Raw genomic sequence first — 26,617 nt, forward strand, 5'->3', positions numbered from 1 at the left:
GCAGCTCTGGGTTGGCTGAGCTGTCTCTCTGGAGAACCAGCTCCTGGAAAGGTTCACCTCGAAAAAAACCTGGACTTTATTCCTTTCATCCTCCCTGGCCTGGAACTGTAGTGTGATGAATCTATCATCGGTTTGTCGTCTGCCATGTCTGTATTGCTTACTAAGAGGCATTAGCCTGGGTAGTCTTGGCTTGTGAAATTATTGTCATTCCTGCAGTGAACCTGTGTTCAGTGAAACTCTGGCAAAGACGATCTCAGTCTCCGAGCCACTTTCTTAACTGTCAGGCTGATCTCTCTTCTCACACCTTCTCCAACAGCCTTCTTTTCTTCCAAGTCTTGACTTCTTTGAGGGCTGTTCACAGCTCACAGTGCCCAGCGTCTCAGGTCTTTCTCACTCTGGTATAAAGACAGTGTACGTATCAAAGAGACATTTAACCAGCAATTCGCCTCAATGAATTTCCCTCAGTTGTTTTCACAGGATTGGCACATGTTCTTGTTCTAAGTTTCTGGGTATCTACTTACACTCTGTGATACTATACTGTACTATTTAATACTGTTCCTCCCGGTTAAGCTTAATTATGGAACGGACTTACTTCCAGTAAAAATATTTTGCTTTACAATAAAACTTTTCTTCTGCTTATAAATGTAGTCCCATCTGGTAGGGGAAAAAAAAAAAAGACAGCATGCGAGTTGCCTAGTAAAAAATGTCACCAACCTTTAAAATAGTTATTATATTTTGTATCTTTTTGTTCACACATATGGGCTACAAATTTGAGATCACTGTCATCTTTAACCTGAATACAGAAGCCTCGATTCACTTATTATTACTGATTCTTCAAAAACATTGATGAAGTACCACAATGGTTGAGAAGACCAAGGCAAAGTGAAGTTGATGTTATAATCAGAGCAGGGCCTCTGTGTCTGTAAACAGCAAGAACAGCAAGAGAAAAAACTATATTAAAAGTCCTGTTTACCCTTGGCCGTTTCCACATGTCAAGAAGTCCATCATCTGTGAACACGTGGAGTTGGTACATTGTCACGAGGGAAACATGGTGCATCAAGACCGATGATACCCTGATTTCTTGAGAAATTTTCTGTTGTCATACAGGGAGGACAGGAAAACCTGCAATGTTCTATCATGAGAATTTTTGGGTGCGTACTGTCTTGTTATACAAAACTGTGAGAAAACAATGAAGCAATCCTCTCAGTGCCCCAGATAAGAAAGAAAAGTTTGTAAAATATCAATCTTCTTAGGCATAGAAGAGAGAGGCAGGTCAATGAAGGGAGGAACAGCAGTGGCTCGGCATTGCTCTGCAGGCTGGGTAATTGGCAAATCGTTTTCGTCTAGTCTCAGCAGGCAGGAGAGATGCGGTTGAGGAGGGAGGAGGGGCTCCTGTCCTTCAGTAGTTCTGAGGGAGATGCCTCCTCAGTGGAGGAGGACCATCTCTACTTGATTCTTTATTTTTGTACCTAGTATTATCTGATTGCTCCTTATGTCATCAAGGGTAGGAAAACATGGACTCTATTGAAAATTCCCTCAGGTTGATATCTGTGACTCAGAGTTCTGAACCTTTCCTTTAGCTACTCTTAAGAATATAATTAAAAACTAATAATTAATGTGGGATCTGTTAAGAAGAAGCTGAATCTCCCCTGATATCTACACCAGATTCTCCTGAAACATGTGGAAAAAGTGGTATTTTGGCTGATATATACAGATTAAATGAACTCTCTATATTATTCAAACAAATTGAGTAATTTAAGGAAAAATGAAGGCAAAGTTCCAACTGTGAAACATATATATATATATAAAAATCACATTTTATTTGTATTATACATGTATATATTATACATATATATTTCTATATTGTGTATATTCATATTATATATATTTATTGTGTGTGTTTTATAAATAATTTCAGAAGACAAGAAGAGTCTCATTCACCATCAAATCTGCAGGATTATTTTTATCCTCTTCCTGTGTAGTATAGAAAGTGACCCACATCTAATTAGTGTCTCGCTGTTTCTTTTATACGGGGTCCAACCCATTCCATCTTTTCAGGGGCCTATTTCTATTGCTTATTCTTTCCTTCATTGTCAGCTTTCTTTTTCTATTGTCTCTTTCCCACAAGCATTTACTGCAGCTTTTATAACTCAACATCCTTTTAAGTCCAGCCCCTGATCCCGAACCCCCCTAGCATGCCCATCCACCTCTCTAACTCTTTCCACTTGTAACTCCTTTCTTTCCTTCCTCACTTCCCCTTCTTCTTCAAACTGCTCCATTCTACTTTTTATTCCAACATCCCCACCAAAACTCTTCTTGCTTTCTTTACTAATTACATCCATAGTGCCAAACTCAATAAGCAAGTTTTAGGCCTCATTTTTATTTGAATTCTCAGGATCACACCACGTAATTATTAAAGGATTACTTGAAACACGCTAGTTCTTGGCTTCCATGTCAATGCGGACTGATACTTTCTGGCTCTTTCGACTCTTTTCTGATTTTTCCTCATTCCTTCTGCTCCACTGAATGATAATAATGGAGCTTTCAAAACCAGGTTTTGGTCTCTGTCTTCTCTTCCCTACCATTCTCTTCATTTGTTTAAATACCACCTGTATTCCAATTGATATTTCCGTATGTAACTGCCAAACTGACAACACTATTTATGTATCTCAAAGGGCATTCCAAGCTAATGTGGCCAGAATGAAACTCTTGATCTTGCTTCTTAAGTCTCTTTCAGTTTCGCCCAGTGAAGTACATTTCAATTTCATCCTCCTAAGTGTCTGTGATCTGGAACTCGCCATCTTCTTCATCCTGAGCTCACTCTCACCTCCTGGCACTGCCTCTCCCTGCCCTCAATGTCTAATCCATAAACAAGTCCGAAAATGTATACAGTTAAGATTTACCATGAATCTTTCATTTTCATCTGTATCAACTGCATTGTCCTTGTTCAAGCCAACATCATCCACCTAGACTTCCATAATAGCAACTCTACTGGTGTTTCCAGCTTCAGTCTTGCCTCACCTCTGCTCCTTTGTCTTAAACTATCTTTCCAGAGAACCTAAAGCAAGGTGCTTAGTGTAAAAAATAAATCATAAAACTCCCCTCTTGAAACCCTTTAGTCACTTATTTTTTTTTCTTAGAATAATATGCAAAGTTATTAACATGGTCAACAGGATCCTATACCCTCCATTCCTGTGCAGTTTGCATTTCCAGCATCCTATCGGGCCACCCAAAGCCCAGCAGCCACGCTGACATCCCTTCCCTTCCTTAAATAATTTTGCACCCTCGTGGGTTTTGAACATGCTATTTTGTCTCCTTGAAAATTATTTTCATAGATATTTGCTGTTTCAATTCTACTTGATTCTGTGTTTCATGAATTTCACTCAATGGGACCTCCAGTAGTTTTCACCTAATTTCAGTGTTCCTGTTGAGAGTATCTATCCTAAAATGTCCTTTCACAGTGTCCATCATTCACACTTTTTCTTCTTTTCCTAATTACCTAATTTTGTGGCTATGTTAAAAAAAAAGCCCTGTACTTTCTCTTATTTCTTCAGTTTCAGATATCTGGGGCTGTTGTTTTTTGCTGTTGTTCACCATGGTATAGTCTCAGCAAGTGATTCAGAACCTTGATTCATAAAAGGAGCTTAGTCACCAAAAAATGCATGCATATGTAAATAATCAGATGGATATATTTATGAGGTTAATTCTAATATAACTCAATAGTTAGTTAAGACAGGTTCTTAAGTAGTTAAATGGGATGGTTCTCCATGGAAAAGATGAGCCTAGAACATTTTAGTCATTCAATATCACAAGGCATTTTTTTCCACATAAATGCCAGCAATAGTTTTCCTGAAATAGCTCTAAGTGTACTGTTGTAAGATATAAGCAGCAAAGAACAAATTCAACATTAGAATATGTTTAGTTTATGCTTAACATTAATAGTTTTCCTTTTCTGCAAACTAACATAATTACCAAAATATTTCAATATTCATCACAATCTTAATCATTATTGTTAGAACACAGACCATATCAAGCCCCTTAAGACAAGAAGGCGGCAAAAAACCGTTTTCTCTCTTATTAGAATTTCTGCTTTCAGATTCTCAAATCCTGTGTTTAATAATAATCCTTCAATGCACATAAAAGCTATGCCCCCTAATTTTTGTTATCAGAATTTACATTGTGAAAAATGATGGTTTAGGGGGATATGTATATATATATATATACACACGCATATAGCTGGCCCTAAGCTCCTCCTGGACCCACAGGGACAGCTGTAGCGTTGGGGCCAGCCAGGTGCGGGGAGGGGCTCTGGCAGGAACGCTGCGCGGGGCGGAACCACCCTAGACTCGCACGGGGAGGGGACTGCGCATGCGCATGGCGCAAATCTGCGGCCGTCCGGAAGCCCCAGGGTAGCTGCGCAGGCTTCTGGCACAGAACACCGGGGGCCCGGTCTGACCTCCGCCAAGTCCAAGGCCACAGCAGCCCTCGCGGCCTTCCATTGCACATCCCCGGGGCCAGTTCCTCCTGGCAGCTTTAAGGTATCTAGAACTCGTCCCGGAGCCCGTGAGCTCTTCCTTGGGGGACCAGCCCGCCCAGGACACTGCTCTCCCCTTCTGACCCAGCCCAGCGGCCCCACCCTGCGTCGGGGGAAGCTGTGCCCCTCACCGAGGCCCCTCCACCGGGAGATGTCCCAAACACCACGCGGGACGCCCAGGCCCCGGGGCGGGGCCTGTTCCGGTGGGTGGAACGTGGAGTTTTCTAGAAAGGCCGGCGGGGTGCAACTGGGGCCCACAGCTGGCTTGAGTGTGTGGGGCTGATAAGTGTGGGTCCAGGTGGAGGAGCGGGGAGAGGATGGGCTGGGGTGTGGTGCAGGTCGGGGCAGCTCAGGGAATCGCTGAAAGGGCGCAAGTCTCTGTTGCCAGCGACAGCTTGGAGTGAGAAAGGAGTGAAAATGATGCGGGTACCCCAGGTGCCCCTCGCCGCACACTTGGCTGCAAGGACCCATCATGCAGACCCCATTCCCGGTCGACATCCCCGCCCCACCCCCAGACGTGTATATATATATATATATATATATATATATATATATATATATATATATATATATATAAATTTAGCTGATAAACGTAAAATATATTTTAAATTATTTATAGTAAAATGTATTAAAGTATTAAGTCTCTAAATTAATAGTAAAGTGAATCAAAATTAAAAGACAGCATATTTTCATCTACTATAACAGAGGATATGTGTTTTATATGTGCCGGTAACAAGATGTTATATTGGCTTTGCGAATTCTGTTGCTCCGTCCCTTTTCTCTTAAATGGTGCCCTATGTATTGATTGAGCTCCTTCCCTATACTGGTAGATCATGGGCTCACTGAGACGTGTTCCTGCCCTTAAGTATTACAGATTGCCGCTTTAGGAAAGGAACTTGGCAATAGGTAGAATGAACTTCGAAAGTGGTCACTAATAATTCCATTTGCAACGGTACTCTGTGAAAGGATGTGAAAATAATTTAAATATGTTGATAATGCCTTTATGTGAGAGGAATTTTGAAAAAAAAATTTAAAAACGGTTTATAAGAAGATGGATTAATGACATTTGATTAAGTACTCTGCCAGAGCAACCACAGCATTTAATGGGGCTGCAGGTCAGATCATCCACACCGTGAGGGTAGTTATGTAGACATCATGATGTTTATGGACAGTGTTAATGTTGCAGGAAAATACTTATGAAATAAATATATTTGATCCAGAATTAACACAAAAAATAAAAACTATAGGAAAATGCTGGAGGGCTATCAACTCAGCAGGCTATCTTCTGATTTTAGAAGTGAGTGATGTATTTATTAGATTTTCTGTGTTAAAATAAGATAGTATTTCTAAAATTTCTAAATTATGAAAGTAAAAGTTTGCTTATATTTTCTACTATGAGAATATGTAACATTTCTCTGTTTTAAATATTTCTCTTTTTTTTTCATTTAATAAAATATTACTTGGATAATAAAGTAGTAACAAGGTCAAGACAAAGAAGTCAGTTGGAAAATAACAATTACATATCCACCACATACAGTGCACAGTGTAAAACTTAAAGAATTAGGGATACTTTTGATATGGTTTTTATTTTTAAGAAAAATTTTATAAACAAAAACCTCACCCATTCTCAAAGCATTGTTTGGCTTAGTAAGGTACTTCACAATGGGCTTTTATTGTTAAGTATATTTGCTCATTGTGTACCTGAAGTTAGTTTCAAGGAATATTAAAGAATTTTACAAGGACAGCATAAAATGTGATTTTTCTTGAGTAACCTTTTCTGGGAAATAAAAAAAAAAAGAATGGTATGCTAATTACTATAATTTTGATGTCAGTCACAGTAATTTTATATTTCTTAATTTTTTTTCCATCCATTTATTTATTGTTGGTCATAACAGAATTTATTCTTAAGCAATGAAAGAATGTTTTCATCTTTAAACATACAAAACTAATGGAAGTGTGTTAGAATTTCCTACCTATTTTGTATTTACACTTTTATGTTTTACTGAAAGCTCCCTACTCCTTTTATAAACATTTATCAAAACTGTATAAGACATCATACTCCTTTCATAACACATCCTAAATCTTGATCAATAATACTTTTCTTTCCTGTTAGTAAATGTTCCTAGACTGAAAGAACCTGAATGCATCCAGGCCCCTGTAACTCCTAGATTCCCACAGTTTGAAATGCTAAATTATCCCTGAAGGCTCTGCCCAGTTCCCCCCATGATGGGCTCTGGCTGGTGCCTGTCCAGTACAGCCATGCAGCAAGTCTTTGTCCAGTGGTCTGGCTGTGGTTACTACTGGACCACATGCCATATCTGTTGTGACTGACTTCTTAGGTAAATCCTTGTTGTTTTATCTTATCCCCACTTTTCCCTGCAGTTGCGATAACAACACCTCCTTTGGGTTTTCTTTTATTTTTGTTGATAGAAAAATGCAGATGCTAAGACCCCTGCCTGATAACCTCTGATGGACACCAGAGTTTGAAAGTCACTGCTTTATCTTCACTCTGATGAAAGAAAATACATTTGACAAAATGAGTGCATTCTCTTCCAGGAAAGGTAGGTAAAAGTTTTTGTGATTAAAATCCTACCTCATTTCAGAGTTGATGTGATTGCCAGCGAGCTGACCATTAGAACATAGTTTTTATTAAACGATTTTTGTTTTTTTTTTAAATGTTATTTATACTGGTGTTCTAAAAGATTATTCAACGACAGAGATTTGATTACTGACACAGCCATTAGAGAAATGAGGTTTATTGCCCAGGAACCAACATGAGGAAATAATAATACAAAATTGTGACACAGGTTCTGTTTTTCAACAATCTATATAGTCAGTGGAATTTAATATTCCATGTGTTAAAAATATTTCATGTACTGAAAATATTCTGCATTTTAACTAAACCACCTAAAACCTAAGCAAAAACCACACCCTGGCATTTAGTTACTGGGACTAAGAAAATTAAATGCAATAAAGATTCAGAACAAAGCATAGACTGGTATTTTCCCAGTCTGTGTAGATAAGCAGCAGTCACAGAGTTCTTGCACACTAGGGCTTGAATGACTCCTTTATGATTTTTTAAAAATTTGTATCGAATTAACCAATTATAAGATGATTCCAGAGTTGTCTACTTGATATTGCTAAAATAATGACTTTTGAATATTGCAGTGATAAATCAGTGTTTTATGAAAGATACTTACTTGACAGATACAAAACCCAAACTACTATTCTTACGAATTTTTTTGTCAAAAAACTCTAGTCCAAAAATGTAGTGAGTAGGCTGTAATTGAGGTAATAATATTTAAAAGTTGTCTACGGGAAGTAAATGTTTCCAACATGATTCTTGATAAGCATGCTGCCATGTTTTTATACACACACAGAAACACACACTTCCCTCTAGTTGTATAGTGGACCTGTTTGTGTAATAATTGTATCCATTAGTATACTTTTCTGTATTAATAGTAGTTCAGAAGCATGACATTTTTTAACATCATGTCCATAAATTATTATTAATGCTCCTGTTTTGGCATAATCACATAATTTGGGGGATGTTATTTAAGGGAATTCATTATGACCTTGATATTTTACTATCCAGTAAATCTTAGCTTTGTAAAATCTCAATTATTATAAATTCTCTTTTTAATTAAAAACACCAAAATATGACTAGTTATGTCCATAGGAAACATCATTTACACAGCTTCTTGAAGGTAAAAGTAAGTTTATTGACACCTTTAGCATTGTTTCTATATGCTAAATTCATAATGCTGATAAACATGTTATCCTATTTCATGATGAGTATGTTCTAACCACACACACATGTATATGCCTAGATGGTTGGCAGGATGGATAATAGATAAATTGGTAAATAGATGACTATAGATAGATATTCTGGAGCAGAATCTTTTTTTTTTTTTGGTGGTTTAAGGAATCTATTTTGCAAAATTTTCAATAATGACAATTTCATGATAATCAACAGGAAGCTTCAGCATAAAGGGCAATAATATAATCTGTCCATTAACAAAAAAAAATGCCATATGCCATTTATATTTTATCAGAATGATGTTTTTGAGAGAGAAAAGCCATTTTAAAATTTACATATATGTGCTGTTCATTGTTAAAAACAGTTGAGAAAGAGCTTTAGCTTTTTAAACATACATGGTTATCAAAGGAATAAAGCCAACCACAAAATAAGAATCAACAGAAGGCAGTAATCCATCATAAGGGACAGTCAAATGTGCTTACACATGTTCAAGAAGTCAGTCATCTGAATGATAAATAGTAAGTAGTTTGTGTCCTTTTTTTTTTTTAGATTCCACATATAAGTGATATCATATGACATTTTACTTTCATTTTTCTTTCTATTTCTGGCTTACTTCACTTAGAATAATGATCTTCAGGCCCATCCATGTTGCTTCAAATGGCATTATTTTATTCTTTTTTATGGCTGAGTGGTATTCCATTGTGTACATATACCACAAGTTCTTTATTCAGTATCTGTTGATAGACATTTGGGTTGTTTCCCTGTCTTGGGTGTTGTAAATAGCACTGCTGTGACATTGGGGTGCATGTATCTTTTTGAATGGTATTTTTCTCTGGGTATGTGCCCAAGACTGGCATTGTTGGATCATATGGTAAGTCTACTTTTAATTGTTTAGGGAACCCCCATACTGCCCTCCATAGTGGCTGCACCAATTTACATTCCCACCAACAGTGCAGGAAGGTTCCTTTTTCTCCACACTCTCTCCAGCATTTATCATTTGTAGACTTTTTAATGATGGCCATTCTGGCTGGGTGTGAGGTGATACCTCATGGTAGTTTTGATTTGCATTTCTCTAACAGTTAGTGATGTTGAGCATCTTTTCATGTGTTTGTTAGCCATCTGTCTGTCTTTGGAGAGATATCTATTTAGGTCTTCTGCCCATTGTTTAATTGGGTTGCTTGTTTTTTTTTTAATATTAAGGTGTATGAGCTGTTTGTATATTTTGGAAATTAGTCCTTTGTTGGTCACATCATTTGCAAATATTTTATCCCATTCTGTAGGTTGTCCTTTCATTTTGTTGATGATATCCTTAGCTGTCCAAAAGCTTTTAAGTTTTATTAGATCCCATTTGTTCATTTTTGCTTTTATTTCTGTTACTTCAGGAGCTGGTTCAAAAAATATATTGCTATGATTTATGTTCAAGAGTGTTCTGCCTGTTTTCCTGTAGGAGTTTTATAGTATCTGGTCTTAACATTCAAGTCTTTAATCTGTTTTATTTTTGTATATGGTGTTAGAGAATGTCCTAGTTTCATTCTTTTACAGGTACCTGTCCAGTTTTCCCTGCACCACTTTTGTAGAGACTCTTTTCTCCATTGTATGTTCTTGCCTCATTTATCATAGATTAATTAACCATAAGTGTGTGGGTTTATTTCTGGACTTCCTATCCTGTTCCATTGAACTGTGTGTCTGTTTTTGTGACAGTACCATACTTTTTTGATTACTGTAGCTTGTAGTATAATCTGAAGTCAGGGTGCGTGGTTCCTCCAGCTCTGTTCTCCTTTTTCAAGACTGTTACGGCTATTCAGGGTTTTTTGTGTTTCCATACAGATTTTCACAGTTTTTTGCAGCTCTGTGGAAAAATGTCATTGGTAATTTGATAGGGATTGCATTGAATCTGTATATTGCCTTGGGTAGTATGGCCATTTTAACAATATTGATTCTTCCAATCCAAGAACAGAGTATATTTTTCCATTTGTTTATGTCATCTTCAGTTTCTTTCATCGACGTCATATAGTTTTTGGAGTACAGGTCTCTTGCCCTCTCGGGTAGGTTTATTCCTAGATATTTTATTCTTTTTGGTGCAATGGTAGATGGTACTGTTTTCTTAATCTCTTCTAAGTAGAATCTTGAGTATTTTTGAAAATTCCACATTAATCATATGATTTCATTACGTGTTGCTTTTCTTTTAGCCACATGCACAGGCACTATTTGAAATAGATTTTAAAGAGGAGTTGAACATGATAAATGATGTTGGTACGTGATGACCAGAGGAAGAAGTTGCTGCTATTCCTAGTTAACAAAATACTGAATATTTCAACAGCAGTTGACATGCTCTTTTGTATTATGTAGCAGCTTGCTCACTTTGTCTTTCGTACGTAAGTTAATTCAGTAACCTAAAATGCATTTATTAAAAAGCAACAATTTATATAGGTATTTGATTAGTTTTAGTCGACTTAAAAGTCATACGAGAACCTAAACTAAAATCAGAAATAAAGAGACCATAAACTTTAACAAACTAAGGGATACATGGAATGTTCAAACTTACAGAGAGATGTAGAAATAATTGTTTAAGAGAATTACTAATGACTGTCGGATAAGACTAACCAAAAAATTACATAATGATTTCAGTGTTTAAAGATCATAATGAAATTGTTTTCTTTGATGAATCAGACTGAATTATGCCATACTTTTTATCATTGTGTGAATTGCTATCAATTTCCTGCTGGATATTATACATATACGTCTTTAGAAAGAACACTCCTATAATTTATTGAGTAGTATAAAGCATGCTGCTTTCTTTATCTTGAGATATAAGATTATTGTTTATACAATTACTGTTTTTCCTAATTTCTAAATAAGTTTCAAAATTACTAGAAGTTCTTTGATTTCAAATTATTTTCTACTTACCATCCCCCTAAAAAAACCCGTACATATATATATGCATGTGAACACAAGCTGAGAGATTTTTCTGAGTTCAAACGTAGGGAATGTCATAGTCACTATATTTGGGGAATATTACAATATTTTAATAAAAAAATTCAGTGTTCAAAAGCTTTAGGTATAAGCCATCATGATAAATTGTAACGAGATAGTTTAACCAAAAGCTAATAAAAGTTACAGTAATTTTAATTGCAAAATACCAAGTTTTAATGAATACTAATGCATTAGATCACTACAAATGCTAACAAAAATTAAGATTTTTAAAATGAGTATTTATGTGGTATGACATGTATTTAAAATCTACTTAGATGTACTATTAATAATACTTAAAGCTGAGCTGAGTTTCTGGAGGGCTGTTTTATTACTGAGAGTATACTTAATAACTGCTATCAGAAAACCCTGCTGCCTGTGAGATATTATTCACCGTGTCTCATTTATCGCTATCTGTTTTAATTACAATTTGGAGAAACCTAATCAAGTGTTTTCCCTAACTAAACAAACCACTTCGATCAAACTGCATTTCTCCTTCTCAACAATTTACTATCCTTCCAAAAGCTGCAAATGGATCTTTAAACTTCAAATAGAGTTTATGCGGGAAGGTCGATCCTTATTGATTTACCCTGATCTTCCAGATGGTCCTCTTACTTACCAGATAGGCCTTCTAAATTAGTAAAGATGGGTCTTAAACATTCTGTGAACTCTCTGTAACGTGTGTATTTCTTAAGCGAAATAAAGTCTGTGTTGTGCGTCACAGAGAAAAATCAATTTGATCCAACTATATTTTAGTTTCCTTACACTAATTGGATCTAATCAGGAAGTTTTGTTTTTCAGACCACAGTCAATAAGAATCCACTTACCCTGGGCTTGAGAAGTAGAAAATCTGCATAATTTTTTTTTCCTCCAGAGTGAAGTTGTGGTGAAAGACATTCTAAAGAGTCTAGCACTGTTAACACATTTTCTTTTTTTCTCTGAATACAGTTTCGTTCCCTTTAGACCTCTTCATTATGCCCAATATTAGCCAGTATTTCGTATGGGAATTGCCTGTGCTTACATATCTAGTCTTTTTTTGGCTGTAATAAATACAGGAATGGTGCTTTAGGAATAAATGACTTATGTTGTTACATTAAAATGTGTTGAAGAGGACCCTTTGTGGGTTTCACGATAATTCATCATTCTGTCATTGCTGTAGGAATTTACTGTCACCCTTGGATTACGTGTAAATGCTCCACTTACTCTGCTGTTACTGTTCTTCAGTTCACTTAAGAGCACATATTTTACTCCACAAACTATCTGAGAACAGGAAGCCCGGAGCCAGTCCTGGATAGTGAGACTTCAGTTGGCTCTGGGATTACTTTCTGATGCAGAGCCGCACCTCTGTGTGTCTGTTCAAAGAATGACTCAGAGAAACAGTGTGGAACCTGGAGAGGTCGCTTGGTTTGGAGAAGGATGAAATCTTCCACCCTGACTCATTTAGGCCATAACAAAGTTCTCTTTTTCCACGTAGTTGGAGAGCTTTAGAACTGCGAGGAGAGCACACAGCCAGTAGGTCATGTGGTGCGTAGCATCTGCAGAGTGCAAAAATATTTTATCCCGGGAAACGTTGCCCTGAGGATTGAAGTGGTGTTTGGGATTCCCATGGCACAGAAATCACTAGAAACAAGTTGTTCAAAGAGTAAACCTTTCTCCATGTTTATGAAAACGTGGTCAGGGTTTTACTCTCCTGAGGGACGAAATGTTTCCTCCATCTTGCAGTACCGGCAATTTCAGATAATTTATATGACACCACTTAGAGGAAGCGGACAATAAATTCTGAGGCTGGGAATTCAGGAGATGGGAATATTTGGAAGTACCTGGAGCAGAAAATGAAAATTGAAAGAGAAATGATGAGTGTTCTGAAGATGGCTTGCAGTGTACCTTATTTTCCTTTTCTCTCTTATGAATACGAATTTGTTACCAGAAGCCTACCTGTATGTGAAATTGAAGACAGAGAGCATACTTCTGAAAACTCACAAACAGTTTTAGCAGGAACCAAAGGTGAAATAGCCTGTTGAACTTCAAATAAACCAGAGAACGAGGACCAATCATCCAATCAGAAAAGCAGGGCAAAGAAGGACAATTTCTTGCCTCCACATTTGAGATAACTGACACACAAAAACGTTTTAGTGTTAGGAGTCCTGTTTTCAGATTCAGTTTGCTATCTAATCTATTTTTGTGTGTGTGTCAATCAAATCTTAATATATAGAATATAACAAAAGTTTTTTTTTTTTATTCAAGAGTAGAACATTACATTTCAACGTTCAGTGTGGATAATGTGATTGAGGTGGTGGACCTTCTGTTTAAGTTATGGTTCATGTGGCAGAGGGGGAGGGAACCTGAGAACAGAAGTGTCCGAAAAGGGGTGATGTCAAGAATGAGTCTTCAATACAACTTTTTCATAAGTCTTGAAAAATCTGTTTTGATATATCCTGGATAAAGGGTTTTTTTTAAATGTTTCTTTTCTGCAACTGTCATTTCCAATGAGAAAATCTGATTCTTGAAATATGAACAGTGATTTTTCTGTTAATAGTGGAACGCTTTGCGTTCATCAAGACTGTAGCCTTAGCTGTTTCAACTTTCCTCAGTCACCTGAAGATTAATCCTTGGGATTATCATTTAAGGTTTCTGTTACCAGTACTTTTTTCTCCTAGATTATCCCATTTGTGTTTATTGAAGGCCTAAGTGTTACCTCTTCTACTTGAATCTGTCTAACTGCTATCTGCTAAAGAAAAGACATGGCTTTTGAATTTCTCTGAATTCTGTCTAAATCATTTATACCCATTGTTTCAAAATTGCAGAACTAATTTTGATGTATATGGTGGACTTCGCTTAACATCCAGTCACATATTTATAAGACAGAGTCAAAAGTTATGTTTGCTAATTGTTTTAAATATTTTGTCATTTGTAATTCTCATAAAATCAGATATACATAATGTAAATTACTCAACAAGATTGAGTTTCTTTTTTTTTAATAGTGCTCATTCCGTTCAGGAAGGAGTGAGAAGATAATTAACAAAATAATTCTGCTCTTTTAATTATTGCAATAAAGAGTCAAGAATAGTTCTTTCAGTAATTGGTTTGAGCAGTAAGTATTTTCTTTTTATCACTATGATTAAAGTACATATTGGAAAAACAAACCTTTTGCCAGTTTCTTAAAAACACTGAGGAGTGGAACACAGTATTATTCAATGCTGGGAGGTTTTTATGATCACTATATAACCCTTACATATAAAATATTAATGAAATTTAAAATAACTAAAACATGATCATCTACATTGCTATGAAATTCCTTTTGACAAATCTGTCCTCAGATTGACACAGTTTCTCAAAGAAAAGAAACAGATTATAATTAAATTCATCTGCTGTATTCTATTTGATATATTAATGTAGATATGTCTGCTTTACAGATATGAGAATTAAGTATTCTCATATACAACCTCTGTATATGAGGTTGTATTGAGAAATATTTTCCTATGAACTATAAGATAAAAATATCTACTTATGTAAGTTAATTTTCAGAACTTGATTATTAAGTAGCATATTCTTTGGTTATTAATTATGACAAAGACCAAAATGCAGTTATGTAACCTTTCTATTAAATATGTTTTTGAAAATAAGTCAATGCTATAGGCTGACTGTTTATGTCCCCCCCAAATTCATATGCTGAAACCAAATCCCCGGTGTGATGGTATTGGGAGATGGGGCCTTTGGGAGAAGATTAGGCCATGGGGGTGGAGCTCCTCTGAGTAGGATTAGTTCCCTTATGAAAGAGACCCCAGGGAGCTCCCACCCCTCTTCTGCAGAAGCTCCCTCCCCACTTCTGCCACGTGAGGACACAGCATGAAGACAGCTGACTGTGAACCAGGAAGCAAACCCTCACCAAACAGTGAATCTTCCTGCACCTTGATTTTGAACCTCCCAGCGCCTAGAACTGTGAGAAATTAATTTCTGTTGTTTATAAGCCACCCTATGGTATTCTTTTAGAGCAGCCCAGGAATAAAAACATTTAAATGATTTTATTTCTTAATTTATCTCTGAGACTGCTAACTGAAAGTTAGACTAGTTTTACTAATTGGAGATTCTACTGAGCATCGATGTTTCCCGTGGGAAATTTGAGATACTTCTTTAATGGTAATTTAGAGTTTTTCCAAAAGTAAATTCCACACATGGCCATGGGCACAAGTGGTAAATTTGAGGGGTGATCCCTGAGTGCAGGTGTCTGGGAGAGAGAGACAGAGAAGGGGGGACAGAATAAAGGGTTATTGAACTCGTTACCATTGAGCAACTAACACACAATATAATGCTTCTGAATTTTACCCCAAATGAACCTTGGAATTGCTTCTCCAAAGAGTAGAAGGCTGGAAATTTATTCACATTCTCCTGCCCCTCACTGTTTGAGAATTGACCTAAGGAATATTAAGCTCTGTGCACTTCATAACTTGAAAAAGCTTGTGAAAACTCTGTGGCAGAAAGCTGAGTGATGCAGCATGTGTGTACTGTGGGAAGCAGTCTGTGTTTACAGGAAGCGTCCGCCCAGCTGTGGCTGAAGCCCCGGCGTGGGCACGGGGTAGAGAGCTGCACACACAGTGGGCTACTGGGCTGAATTTGGGGCGTGATTAAAGTAGTAAAAAGATGGCAGGAAGGAAAGAAAAATAGATTATAGATTTTTATATGTACTTCCTTGGAAAGATGGGCTTTTAAAATTATTCCTCACTAGAAGAAAAGTGTATGTTACATATTCCCTTTATTCTCATAGTTTACTTTTTAAAATGTAAAAATGTACCTTTTAAAATGTATTGTATGCTTTGGAGTGTACCCTTTTGTTTTAAGTCACCCTCAATTTTTTAACGTGGATTCTTCTTTATGGATTGTTTTTGCGAATTCAGTCGTTGTCTTCTCCCTCGTGATGGTAGCAAGAATTTTATCATACAGTTGGCTATTGAGCACTACTCCCCTTTAATTATTGCAAAGTTTTAACTTTTTGTTTTCAGTCGTGGTTATTATTGTGTTAGTCATTGCTGCGTTAAAAAATGCCCCTAGACTTAGTGACTTAAAGGAAAAACATTATCTCAGAGTTTCTGTGGATCAAGAATGTGGGGGTGGCTTAGGTGCATGCCTTTGGTCCAAGGTCTTTGAGGCTGTTATTCTTGGCTGTGGCCTCATCTGAAGGCTTGGCTGAGACTTACCTGCTTCCAAGCTCTCTTGACAGTTGGATCCATACGTGGGGCAGCCTTATAGCACAACAGCTGGCTTTGTCCAGCGTGAGATGCAGCCGAGGGCAAGGGAAAGAGGCCGCGGAAGACAGCAACCAGTCATTTCTGTAGCCTAATCTCAGAAGTCACATTCCATCTGTCATGTTAGAAATGAGTGAAAAATTCCAGCCCACACCAAAGAAGAGGGAATAGCACAAAAAACCATAAATACTGGGAGGAGGAGACCCTTGGGGGCTATGTTAGGGACTGCCTATCTCAATAATTTTAACTAGATATCATCCAGATTTTAACTTAGTTGCCTCACAATTTTATCCCTTTTTTGTGTATTTTGTATGTTTTATCTAAGTATACATTGCTACCTTCTGAATATCCTCCTGAAATAGTTTATGAGTTGTAAAACACTGTACCTTAATGTGTCTGGAAATACCTTTATCTCTACTGTTGGTAGTAGTTTGGCTTAATTAAATTTAGTTACCATCTCTTAAAAGTATTCGATCTACTGTCATGGAATGGGAATCTGATGTCAATCTACCTGAACCTTTTTTTCCCCCAGATATTTTGTCTTTCCTCTGGTTATTTAAAAAATATTTTTGTTATCCCTAAGGACCTGTAATTTCATTGTGGTGTATTTAGTTGTTCGCTTTTAACTTATCTTGCTCATTACTAGGGAGTCATCTTTCAGGAAGACTCATATTTGCATATCTTTTGGAGAATATTTCAGAGATCATTCCTCATTTTTGATAGTATTTTGTTTTTCCTTCACAATCTCTCACCCTTTCAAACTTCACACTTTTGTTCGAAAAGTATTCATTGAGTGCTTATTCACTAGTTACCAGGAACACTGAAATTAAAAACAAACGAAAAAATAGACACAATCTTTACCTTTAGTTTAATTAAAGCTATTCTTTCATTAATTTCTATGAACATCTTACACATGGTTATTAATAAAATTATTTAAAAATTTTCCTGTAAAATTTGTTTTCTCTGGATTGACTTCAAGTCCACTAAAATGAAATTTGCACAAAGCCTGATTCCTTGTGTGATGTTTTAACTGTAGTTTCTGGAACAATCTCTGGCACATTTAGATTCACAATGAAGAATTGTTAATGACTGTTGATTTTGTTGATCCTCTTCCGTACTAAACTCTCTCTTCTTGTGTTCTGAAATTTGGGCTTGCTAGACCATTTTTTAAAGATTTTATTTTATTGATGTATAGATGACTTACAATGCTATGTTAATTTCTGGTGTATAGCATAATAATTCAGTTATATAAATATGTATATATCTCTCTATATTTCTCCTTCTTTTTCATTATAGGCTATTATAAGGTACTGAATATAGCCCCCTGTGCTGTACAGTGGGACCTTGTTGTCTGTCTGGTTTTGTGAAGATTTTCCCTGTAGCTCCACTTGTACAAGACCTTCTGGCAGCGTTCAGTAGGTCTCCTGTGAGAACCGTTCCTCATGTAGATGTAGTTCTGATGTGTTTGTGGGAGAGGGTGAGCTCCGCGTCCTTCTATTCTGCCATCTTAAAGCCCCTCCCTCAAGATTTTATTTTTTTTTTAAAGCAGTTTTAGACTCACAGCAAATGTGAGAACAAGGTACAAAAATATCCTCTATCGCCTTTGCCTTCGCACATGAATAGCCTCCCCCATTTTCAGCATCCCCCACCAGAGTGGTACATTTGTTACAACTGATGAACCTACACTGATACATCATTGTCACCCAGAGTCCACAGTTTACGTTGTGATTCACTCTATGAACATGGACAGATGTGTGATGACATTTCCATCATGCCAGCCTCATACAGATACTGCCATAAAAATCCTCCGTGCTATTCACCCCTCTCCCCACCGGCAGGATCAGTTTTCTTTGGAAATTTTTTTATCTTAATTTCCTTTATGTGTCCACTTTCAAATCTCCTTTCCTGCCTGCTCATTTACTGCTTTCCTCATTTAGCACCCTGAGCTTCCTCTATAGAGTAGCATCTCATCTTTCTGCGCCAGAATGATACTGGGGATGTCACAGATCCAGGTGTCCAACCGCAAGTGGCTTGATTCGGTTCCTGAACGGCAGTACGAAGCCTTTGTTCTCTGCTCACTACAATCGTGGCTGATTGTTGAGCCAGATCCCAAGGACTGACTAGTAGTAGGTTTTTCGTCCCCATACAGCGCCTGCTTTCAAGGTGTGAGTCAGTCCTAGCCGCGTTTCTGGAGAAGAACAGCCCCCCCCCCCCCCCCCCGGCCGGCTGCCTGTGTCTTCACCCAGCGGCTTGGGCCGTGAATTTGCATTTCTTCTGCTCTCTGTCCTGCACATCCGTATCTCCTTCTTCTTCTGGGTTTAACTTCGCATTTCTGGTTATTTCTTTTTTTTATAAATGTACTTCACCTGTTTTTGCAGTGTGTGTTAAGAAAACGTTTCCCAAACTGTGATTCACTGTGTAGATGTGTTGTGAATCAAGAAAGTTGTGTCCGGTGCGGTGTGTCACAGACTGATGACCTCGGAACACGGAGAGGCGTCCTGGGCTGAACGTGTTTTCACATGGCTGCTGTTGGCGCCGAGGAACCACTGACGGGTTAGAAGCAGGTAACCACGGTAACACGAGAGTGTTCTGCTGCAGACAGAGACTATATTAAAGGGAAAGAACAGTCGGCGGTAAGAGAACGCGGAGGCCGACACAGCCAGCAACACAGCAGCTGATACGGCGCCCAGTCAGGGGGTGGTGCGGGTAGCTGGTAGAGTGTGGACTTGAGGGTGCTTAGGAGGAAGAGAGGAACCTCAGGAGAATATTCAAGTTGATGGGAATAAAAAAACCCCAAAAAACTGTGTCATGTTCGCTTTCAGTCATGATGAGTTGAGAGAGAACACTAGCCAGTTGGTGTCAGAAGCCTTGGAATGTGTGTCACTTCCATAGGAACCTTTGAAAAGCCCCTTTTAATTAAATGCTTAAGTTTATTTGGAATAAAAAATGCAACTTCTACTCTCTGGCCATTTTCACTATTAGAAAAATAATTGGAAACTTTTTTATTACATCAAAACACTTTCTAAACTTTATAATTCCATAATGAAAGGGTTTTTAGAGGGCGCTGAAGATACAGCAGGGAATTTGGCTGATTGGAGATTTTCATATTATTTTGGCTCAACATTTGTTGCACCTCCCCGTGGTCATCTTTAAAACTATGGGTTAACATCCAGGGGTTTCTATTTTACTTCGGCTTCACAAAGAAAATTAAGTTACGAAGTCTTATATAGTAGAGTTTCCTTTGAAATACAATTCTTGATTCACAAAAAGATCAACTTTATTTTAGGTTATTTCGGATATACACGTGAACTCCAGAAATGTATACCTGTTCATTTTTTATCCTCTACCTAATTATTTTCTCACTTAGATACTGGTTCTTTTACATGCTGGTTTTAGGAAGCTGAAACTAAACTGTTATTTATGATCCTTACTAATAACACGTTTTATTGCACATCAGAAAAGGTTTCCTCTATTTATGTTTAATTTTTGGATGTGAGGCAATTTCAATTTCTTTTGATCTTTCTTTCCTTAAAAGTAGAACAGTGATACCTACTCACCATGGAAAAATGCATCTAAACCACTAGAGGATCGTTTTAAGAAGGGGGAGGGGAGGCAGAGTGTACTTTTACATTCTGTTGAGAAGAATGTTGAAATTCAGATGAGAAATTTCCTAATTTCAGAAGGCTTTTTTATGAAATTTGATATGTCCCTTCCCATTCAGTTTTACTGAGAGCCCCTTTATAAAGCTCTGTGGCCTTTTATTCTTACTTTCCCCTGTTCAAGCCTCCAGGAGTTTGACATCCTCAAATGCAGATCATTTGGATACCAATCATTTAAAGAAATATTTTTTAATCTAAAATTTTTTTTTATTCCATGTTAAAAAAATAATTCCTAAGTGTTGTATTAAGATATTTGCTGTAGTTAAGAGACCTTAGATACTCAAAGGAGATTTTCTTTATGAAGATTTTTTTTAATTTATCAGATAACAACAGAAGTAAGTTTTAAAATGGCAGTTCTAAAATGCTTGATTAGTTTATCCTTTTACAGTTGACTCTCTATGACATTTCATTAACACTAATAAGCAATATAATATATTGCGTGTGATGTGTGTTATAACATTTGTAAAGGATGCCTCTTGCTGCATTTTAATAGGGGTGAATCTTAATATGTTTACTATACGTGAAAGTAGCAAACAGGATTTCCCACTGCAAATGTTCCTTTGCCTATAAACGTGTTTTCTTTGAGTATAGCTATAAACATTTATTTTTCCTTCAAGCATATGGCTACATTGCCTAATAGAGTTAGTTAAATACCACTATAAACTAAAGTTGTAAAGTTGTTTGGACGGTACTGAAAAATTCTAGAATATGTTGATAAGGAATGGAGTGAACTGAAAGCCACTTAGAAAACCTGTCAAACTTGATAGATGGGTACAGTGTGCATACGTGCACACATGCATGTAAACATACGTGTGTGACCCGTCAGAGCATGCTCGGTGCAACACGAGGCACACCAGACATGCCCAGTTTCGCCAATTAGTAAAAAAGGCCTGACCTGCCAGGAAACATCAAGCATCGACGCTGCATTTTTCTGGCACGCCCTGAGTTTTTTGCAGACCTCGACTGGTTCAGTTTAGGGATTCCAGCCCTCTGTTCGTATGGGAGTGAAGACATGTGTAAGGGGAGGCCACGCAGCAGGCCGGTGGAGGGTCGGTGCTGGCTGAGCGCGCGCGTGAGTCGGGCTGATCCCTGGGTGGGTAGCCTGGCCACGCCCACCCACCCCGCTCCTTGTCAGCTTGCTAGCTCACTGCTGCTGTCTCCTCTGTTGAAGAAAATAAGTGAAAATTGTTTGAACTAAGTGGCGATTGTGTGCCATTCCTCTTGTGCATGTATTAGCTGCGTGTCAACACCGGGTTCTTGTTTTAATCTTAGGACAGGATTTGGATCATTTAGTGATTCACTCATTGAAGCAGTTTTGATCCTGTGACTTTCTGAACTTGTCTGACTTTGAGTTTGTAATACATTTTGCCAAAATCTAATAGGAAAATAAATTCTAAAAATTATATTCGGGTCTGATTATATGAGCAAAGTGAATCTTGAACTGTGTAATCAACAAAACTGAATCTTTAATATGACAGAACGTTCTAGTCAGGTTCTTCCCCCACCTAGCTGAATTCCTAGAGGTTTTCTATCTTTATCGCAAATCCAGTTTCCAAATTCCTGAAACAAAACAAAAATATAATAGAAGGTGCATCACTTTTTACACTAGAAATTGCTTAGCTTATTTCATCTGCATTATCTCATTCTTGTTCACATCACTATTTAATGCATCAGACAGAGAACCAGCTCCTAAATATGGTTTTGTGTAGGGTACTAAACTAAATCAAGAAAGTGAAAAGAAAAATCACCAAAGTTAATTCCTTATCTACAGGTAAGAACTATACAAAGAAAATGAGAAAATGACCTTCCAACAAACCAGTGTAAAATTTAAAAATATTTTATTTGAGTTGAATAAAAGTTTGAAGGATGAAGAACATGGTAAGCCACAAATTATTTGAGGAGGTAATGGACTGAAAAACAAGAGGCCGTGAACTGAAGCTAAAGCTAAGAAAAGACAGCAACCCCAAGGGAGTTCAAGAAAAATGTCCCCGGGCAGAGGGTGATTAGTGTGTGGAACAATAAGCAATTAGAGGCAAAGAACGTTGTTATAAAATCTGACCACTGCTCCTCACAGGGATGGATATAACTGGGCAGCCGAGCCCTTAATCCTCAGACTCTCCTGTGCAAGCAGAAAAGCATAAAGAAGAGATGCTTAAAAAGAAAAAATATATATATATATATATATAGTACCTGCTTTTAGTGAGTGATAAACTCACAAATGTTACTTGAGAAAGACCAGAAAACATTGGGTGCAATTAGAGTGTAAACCCATTAAGACTTAGACAAAAGATAAATATGATATGTTAACTGAGATGGAAAAAAAATCACCATTCTCAGTCACCATAAAATACATGTAGTTGAAGATTATAAATTCACAAGAAAAAGATGACTCTTCAAACATGTACCTTGTAAATACTGAGAGCAGTGTTGATCTGAAGTCATTCAATAAAATGAACTCTCACTGTTCTGTAACCATGGCTATGTCAGAATTTGATCAGAGAAGAACACTAAGTATGATATATAAAAAGGGATTTATCAAATGATTAGAGCTTATGCAATTGTAGGAACTGGGTAAACTGTCTGTGTCAGACTGTTGCTTCTGCACCTGGTGCTGGTGACTGCAGGCAGGGAAGGGCGGAAGGACTGTGAAGTGGGGAAGAGGCAAGCCGGGACCCACAGCGAAGGGCGCAGAGCCCAAGCGCTGGCTGGCATCCACATCCATCCCTCACTGCCTCGAGTCCACCTGTTGGCATAGATTACTGGGATTCTATTAAGTTTGTAAACTGCCTTGGGGAGACTGACCTATCAATGGTGCTGAGCCATCCTGTTCAAAACCTAGGCATGTCTTTCTAGTTGTTCAACACTACTTTTGTCTGTCAGTAGTATTTTAAAATGTTCCTCCTATAGGTTTTGTACATTTCTCCTTAAATTTATTCCTAAGTATTTGTCTTTGTTTCTACTTAAAATGGGGTTGTTCTATCATGATCTTCTCTAACTGGTTACCACTTATGTACGTAAAGACTTGGTCTCTGTATATTAATTTATATCCTGTCAGCTCAGTATTTTTCTAAGTGAAGTATATCCACAAAAGGAGGTAGTTTTATTTCTTCTTTTCAAAACCTCGTATCACTAATTGATTTGTCTTGTCTAATCCCATTGCTAACATCTCTAAACAACATTCAACTGTAGTGTAGATAGCGGAAATAGTTTAGTTGTTCCAGACCTCGGTGGACATCTACTGTATTTCTATTAAGAAAAACGCTGGCTTTGGGACATTCTTTAGCATCTGTGGAAACAAATCATATATTTTGTTTTCTTAGGTTTCTCAGTATAGTGTATTCTATTAGTAGATTTCTTCTTACTAAATCAGTTTTACATTTCTGGAATTCATTTCATCTTTTTACTTGGAAGGCATGGAAAAATTTCCCCTCATATTTAAAGTTAAATTGTTTTACAGTCATTGTATTGAGAACACTAAATGTTCTGAGATAGTACCCCATTTGCATGCAGCTAAATCAGCCAGGCACAGGTACTTGCAGAAGACACAGGATTCCCAGGTTGGATATGAAGGATATGCAGGAATAGCAGTAGGCACGATATCAACATTTTGACACTGGTTCCTGTGGCCACAGTTCCCGCAGGGAGATGGGTGCTAAGGGGCCAGGTTTATAATTGTGAATATTAATAAGATGTGATAGTTTCAGTGTCTTTGAGTACTCCATTTATTATATCCTCCTATTTACCTTCAATTTCAACTGTTTTCTTCTCAAATATTTTAGTTCTTTAGTTTCCTCGTTTTCACTTCCTTCCTTTTTGGTTTTCCTCCCAGGCTCCCATTTTAAATCTGCAGTTAATTCTCATTTCCCTTGGGCACCCTGTAAATTGTCTTAATTTTTGAAATTATTTTTTTTCTTTTCTGCCTTATAGTTCCTCAATTTATTTAATTCTCATTTCATCTTTCTCTTTTATTTTACACTTTTATTCTCAATTTGAAAGTTCTAAGCCAAGGTTTCTTTCATATCTCAGACTGCTTGTTTAGGACAGTTAATTAAAGTTTTCAACTTGTGTTGCAGTTTTCGTCTCTGTTTTCTGTTGGTTTTGGGGTTTTGTAGGGGTTTGCTGGGGTTTTTTGGTTGTGGGGGAAAAAGCAATTTTACTGGCTCAAATGCTTTGATTCACATTTTCTATTTTCTTCTCATAGTAGTTTTCTATAAAGACCATTCATGCGTCTGTATGTTTATGTCTGCTTTTTGCAGAGAGGAATTGGCTGCACCAGATTCTTTATTCAAGAAGATTCTCTTCTCTTGGTGTGGCAGCGTTCAGGTTTTTAAAATTTTTGGCTTTTCATGGAAGGTAGGCGGGGTGTTGTGCCACCTTCAGTGTTTGTCTCCTTTTCCATATTCCTGTTTAGGCTTCTCTTTCCAAGAACTGATGCCTTTGTAAGACTGCCTCTTTGATTCTTGTCTGCTGTTAAATTCTTTCCGCTTAAGTAATGTTCTGACCACCAGGACTCTTCCGGTATTTTCACACTTGAAGTAGACTTTCTCTTTCTGGAGATGATTTTAGTAAAATCACAGGATTTCCGTTCTTTTCTCCTTTTGTTCGGGTTACCTTGACTTCCCCTCACTCTCTGTAGAAGCTGACAGTAGGGGATCAAGTGGTAGCTCTGCTGGAAATTGATGTTTGTTTTTTATTTTACTAACAGGTAATTTAAAGTTGTTTGTATTCTCTGTCTTCTGACTGCAAATACTTTGGCAAGTACAGAAGTTACAAGTCAGTGATGAGGTGCACTTTAAATGCTATTTCTCATTAGCACAACTCCATGAAAGACTCATATAGTGAATTTTTAAAAGCCTCTGCAATTTTTCAACATTTTTTCTAAGTTGAGAGCCTTAATTCTCCATTCCTATTCCCCTTAAACAAATTTTTCACGTTAACTACTAATTTGTCCCTAAGTGATACATACATAAAACAAGATCTGGTATTCCCTGACAGTCAGGTGTCCTTTCTGGTAAATATGTACTGAGAGATTTTCTCCCCTTAGGTGGCCATTAATTTTATGTGAAATAACTGTCATCACCTATCTAAACCAGTAACTCTTCCTTATTCTGTTTTGGATTTTGAGATATTATTTTCTATAAAAATAACCTGATACTATATTTAGATTCAGGAAGTTAATAACCAAATAAGTATTTTTTATATTATTTGATAATTATTTTTTTCTTGGTTTCTTTTTTAATATGTGCGTGCGTGTGTGTGTATTTTCCCAATAACACAGTCTTAAAAATCTTCCTTCCAAAATGTCTTTCAAATATAATATTTTACTAGTAAGGAACAGTTAATGCTTTTTAAAATTTCAGAGACAAATTCTGAATCTCAGTTTTTTACTCCCTATGGCAGCATTTTTCACTGAAAACATGTCAAGCGATTCTCAGTACACCCAAATATCCCAGTTGCTAAGCAACTGCTAATGAATTTTCCACCAAAAAGGTTTCAGACCAGTCCTCTGAGATACCAAATACTCACACAGCCCTTGATGCTTTTGCAAATGTTCCTCTCCTGTAGCATGGAAAAGTTACTGCAGATAATAAGCATCTACTGATATTGCATAATACTGAAAAAAAAAAAGCAAATAGAAATCATTTTAGTTTGCTATTCCTGAGTCATGGTCTCTTTTATTACTTTTTTTTTCCTAAGAACATATTAACATTTGTAAATGCATGTTGTAAAAATTAATATACCCTAATGACTTTGAATTTTCAAGTATTATGATTAAAATTTTGAATTTCTGTTACTTTTTATTTAATAATTTAATTCAAATAACTTAAATGTAGTGACTTTATGTTTACTGTAATTATAATTGTATCATTAAAAATGAATAATACACCTAATATAAAAGAGTCTTTCCTTAAGGGAGATTCGGAATTATATATACTGTGGCACCATGTGGGTTAATTATTTCTCTGTTGTAGAGTGGATATGCACGCTTTCTGGAAACTGAAACTTACAAAAGAATTTTCAATTGCTTTTATTTTCTCAGTGATACAGGAAGTGGGTCATCAGCTGAGAGGCAAGATGGGGGAGAAGGTGTGGGATATTTAAAAAAGAGAAGCGACACAGTTGGCTTGCAAGAGCTGAGGGCAGACTGGACGACGGGACGTGTGTTAGTGCTGGGGCTACTGTGCGAGCCCTCTTGATGTTGATACCCGTGAATTAATTACGATCGCAGTTAGCACAGTTTTTTGTTTTTCTCCAACTACACGTGCAGGAATGGGATAATAAATTTTAGATTTTCCAGGGCTGTGTCTATGGAACTTAATGTGATGGAGAGAAAACAGCCCTCACTGGAGAAGGCTGCACGGGAAGCAGTGGTTTTCATGAAGAGCCAGATGAGAAAAGAGAAGATGAAAGTTTAGATCAGAATAGAGGTGCAGAGTTTATAGAGGATTTCACT

General features: G+C 37.1%; 1 long non-coding RNA gene across 1 annotated transcript in view; it reads left to right on the top strand.

The window, feature by feature from the left end:
• The first annotated feature begins 4,403 nt into the window (after positions 1-4,403).
• Positions 4,404-26,617, top strand: part of LOC123614553 (uncharacterized) — a 62,311-nt gene continuing 40,097 nt past the window's right edge. The window contains exons 1-2 of the long non-coding RNA XR_006721985.2: positions 4,404-4,538; positions 6,965-7,095. This is a non-coding gene — a long non-coding RNA (uncharacterized LOC123614553). The remainder of the gene's footprint in view (positions 4,539-6,964; positions 7,096-26,617) is intronic.

This window comes from Camelus bactrianus, chromosome 30 (assembly GCF_048773025.1).
Source record: "Camelus bactrianus isolate YW-2024 breed Bactrian camel chromosome 30, ASM4877302v1, whole genome shotgun sequence".
NCBI lineage: Eukaryota > Metazoa > Chordata > Mammalia > Artiodactyla > Camelidae > Camelus > Camelus bactrianus.